Source organism: Mytilus californianus, unplaced genomic scaffold, assembly GCF_021869535.1.
Source record: "Mytilus californianus isolate M0D057914Y unplaced genomic scaffold, xbMytCali1.0.p SCAF_31, whole genome shotgun sequence".
Lineage (NCBI taxonomy): Eukaryota > Metazoa > Mollusca > Bivalvia > Mytilida > Mytilidae > Mytilus > Mytilus californianus.
In genome coordinates, this window is record NW_026262681.1 from 458675 (window position 1) to 463093 (window position 4419).

The window sequence follows — 4419 nt, forward strand, 5'->3', positions numbered from 1 at the left end:
CTTTCCAAATACCGTTTCGATTCCTAACATCACTGAAAAGACATTAATTGTCGAAATCCGGATATGGTGTACAAAAACCTTTGCACCTTTTGTTTGCAGTATACCATCTATTCCGCATGTTTATTGTTTTCTGTTTAGTATTAAATTTATAATTAAGATCCAGTTATTACATTGGTGATCCGTTTTTTTGGCAATCGCCAATGACAGTCAACAGGGTTTAAGAACATTTGTTGTTCGACCTGTTAGTCAAATGCGTTTTGTTAAAATATATTTTGTATTATATTTGCCTTCGGGTTTATATGATCCGTTCATCCTATTTCGACTCTTCAAAATTCAAGAATCTATCCTTATTTGAGGTAAATGATATATTCTTCCATATACCGTTTCGATTCCTAACATCACTGAAGAGACATTACTTGTCGAAATCCGGATATGGTGTACTAATTTTTGCACCTTTTGTTTGCGGTATACCATCTTTTCCTCAAGTTTATTGTTTGTTGTTTGGTATTTAATTAAAAGTTAAGATCCGTTTTGTTACATCTGGTGATCCGTTTATTTGGCAATCGCCAATGGCAGTCAGCAGTGTTTAAGAACATCCGTTGTTTGACCTGCTAGTCAAATGCGTTTTGTTAAAATATACTTTTTCACTTTTTTGGTCTTTTGGAAAATGTTGTTTGTGCTGTATCTGTTGATCCGTTTATTTGGCAATCGCCAATGGCAGTCAGTAGGGTTTAAGTAAAGGCAACAGTAGTATACCGCTGTTCGAAATTCATAAATCGATTGAGAAAAAAACAAATCCGGGTTACAAACTAAAACTGAGGGAAACACATCAAATATAAGAGGAGAACTACGACACAACAGATACACAACATTTAAATGTAACACACACAGAAACAAACAATAATATAACAATGGCCATTTTCCTGACTTGGTACAGGACATTTTAAGAAAAAAATGGTGGGTTGAACCTGGTTTTATGGCTAGCCAAACCTCCCGCTTTTATGGCAATGTTAAATATAACATTAAAATGACAACATTACATGACAGGACTACAATAAAAATAAATGGGAGAACATATAGGACAGAGAAACATACGAATAATAGCTAACAAAAGGTACCAGGTTTAAAATTTAATAAGCAAGACGCGCGTTTCGTCCACACAAGACTAACCAGTGACGCTCAGATAAAAAAAGTACGAAAGCCAAAACAAGTACAAAGTTGAAGAGCATTGAGCATTAAGAACATCCGTTGTTCGACCTGATAGTCAAATGCGTTTTGTTAAAATATACTTTTTCACATTGTTGGTCTTTTAGAAAATGTTGTTTGTTCTGTATTTAGACCCCTTTAACAAGAAATTTGTTTTGCATGCACACGTACATAAATTGCGGTTTTTATCCAACGCAATCATAGGTTTGAACGTTGTTTTCAATTTAGTCTTGTTTATATTTTTTCGTTTGGACTTGTATTATATTGGCCTAGGGGTTTATATGATCCGTTCATCCTATTTCGACTCTTCAAAATTCAAGAATATATCCTAAATTGAGGTAAATTATATGATTTCCAAATACCGTTTCGATTCCTAACATCACTGAAGAGACATTAATTGTCGAAATCCGGATATTGTGAACGAATTTTTGCACCTTTAATTTGCGTTATACCATCTTTTCCGCAAGTTTATTGTTTTTTGTTTGGTTTTAAATTAATAGTTAAGATCCAATTTTTTACATCTGGTGATCCGTTTTTTTGGCAATCGCCTATGGCAGTCAACAGGGTTTAAGAACATCCGTTGTTCGACCTGCTAGTTAAATGCGTTTTGTTAAAATATACTATTTAACTTTTTTGGTCTTTTGGAAAATGTTGTTTGTGCTGTATTTAGACCCCTCTACCAAGAAATTTGTTTTGCATGCACACGTATAAAAATGCGGTTTTTATCCAACGCAATCATAGGTTTGAACGTTGTTTTCAATTTAGACTTATTTATATTTTTTCGTTTGGGCTTGTATTGTATTTGCCTTAGGGTTTATACGATCTGTTCATCCTATTTCGACTCTTCAAAATTCAAGAATCTATCCTAAATTAAGGTAAATTATATTGTCTTCCAAATACCGTTTCGATTCCTCACATCACTGAAGAGACATTATTTGTCGAAATCTGGATATAGTGTCCTATTTTTTGCTCCTTTTGTTTGCGGTATACCATCTTTTCCGCAAGTTTATTGTTTTTTGTTTAGTATTATATTAATAGTTAAGATCCATTTTGTTACATCTGGTGATCCGTTTATTTGGCAATCGTCTATGGCAGTCAGCAGGGTTTAAAAACATCCGTTGTTCGACCTGCTAGTCAAATGCGTTTTGTTAAGATATACTTTTTCACTTTTTCGGTCTTTTGGAAAATGTTATTTGTGCTGTATTTAGACCCCTCTACCAGGAAATTTGTTTTGCCTGCACACGTATAAAAATGCGGTTTTTATCCAACGCAATCATAGCTTTGAACGTTGTTTTCAATTAAGACTTACTTATAATTTTTCTTTTGGACTTGTATTGTATTAGCCTTCGGGGTTTATATGATCCGTTCATCCTATTTCGACTCTTCAAAATTCAAGAATCTATCCTAAATTGAGGTAAACTATATGGTCTTCCAAATACCGTTTCGATTCCTAACATCACTGAAGAGACATTAATTGTCGAAATCTGGATATAGTGTTCTATTTTTTACTCCTTTTGTTTGCGGTACACCATCTTTTCCGTAAGTTTATTGTTTTTTGTTTAGTATTAAATTAATAGTTAAGATCCATTTTGATACATCTGGTGATCTGTTTTTTTGGCAATCGCCTATGGCAGTCAGCAGGGTTTATGAACATCCGTTGTTCGACCTGCTAGTCAAATGCGTTTTGTTAAAATATACTTTTTAATTTTAGGTCTTTTGAGAAAATGTTGTTTGTGCTGTAAGATACCTCTCTACCAAGAAATTTGTTTTGCATGCACAAGTATAAAAATTGCGGTTTTTATCCAACGCAATCATAGGTTTGAACGTTGTTTTCAATTGATACTTGTTTATATTTTTTCTTTTGGACTTCTGTTATATTTGCCTTGGGGTTTATATGATCCGTTCATCCTATTTTGACTCCTCAAAATTCAAGAATCTATCCTTAATTGAGGTATATTTTATGGCTTTCCAAATACCGTTTCGATTCCTAACATCACTGAAGAGACATTAATTGTCGAAATCCGGATATGGTGTACAAATTTTTGCACCTCATGTTTGCGGTTTACCATCTTCTCCGCAAGTTTATTGTTTTCTGTTTAGTATTAAATTTATAATTAAGATCCATTTAGTACATGGGTGATCCGTTTATTTGGCAATCGCCAATGGCAGTCAGCAGGCTTTAAGAACATTTGTTGTTCGACCTGTTAGTCAAATGCGTTTTGTGAAAATATACTTTTTCACTTTTTTGGTCTTTTGGAAAATGTTGTTTGTGTTGTATTTAGACCCCTCTCACAAGAAATTTGTTTTGCATGTACACGTATAAAAATTGCGGTTTTTATCCAACGCAATATAAAGTTTGAACGTTGTTTTCAATTTAGAAATGTATATATATATATATATATATATGAATATAAATACTTTATCTATTCTTGAGTCAAACCATATTTAGCCCCGTCACAAGTGAAGAGCTTGTTATTCGAAAGGATGGTTGCTGTCTGTCATATTTGTTGTTCGTTTATTGTTTTGTCATAATTTAGGCCTTTGCTTTTTTCGTTTGAATCGGACTGATTTTAAAATCTATCCAAATTATCTTTATTCGAATACAAATGTGGAATACCCACATCAACCTTTGCATTTTTATTTGATTGAGAAAAAGAAACGTTGAAATATGAAATATTGATTAATCTGACTATAATGTTTTTGTTGTAATAATCTCATTTATATGTACATTTCCAAGTCTAGATTTTATTTTATACAATTTAATTTCTATTAACGACAATGTGAAACCAGAGTTTTGATTTTATTTGCCAATGAGAAAACTATAAACCTTACAGCCTTCAAAAAATAAGCAAAACCAATATCATATTGTCAGCAATATAAGGACCGGACATAACAAAATGACCAAAAACTGAAATAACTAAAGCGTGAAATTCAGCGGCTAAGTTATGACAAAAAATAAATATGACAGACAACAATCATATTTTGTTCACTGATATACGTTTCCAGATTGTCATTTTCATACCGACAAGTGTACAAATTAATATGTTATATTTAATTCCTGTAGAAATGTAGACTTGCTTCATATTTCTTCCTTTTTTATTATTTTTTTTCAATTTTGCCTCCTTACAATTTTACTGCTATACTTAGAGATCACCATTATACTGACATCTGCAGAGGAAGGGGGAGGGCAATCAGTATATTGGCAGTTTTCAG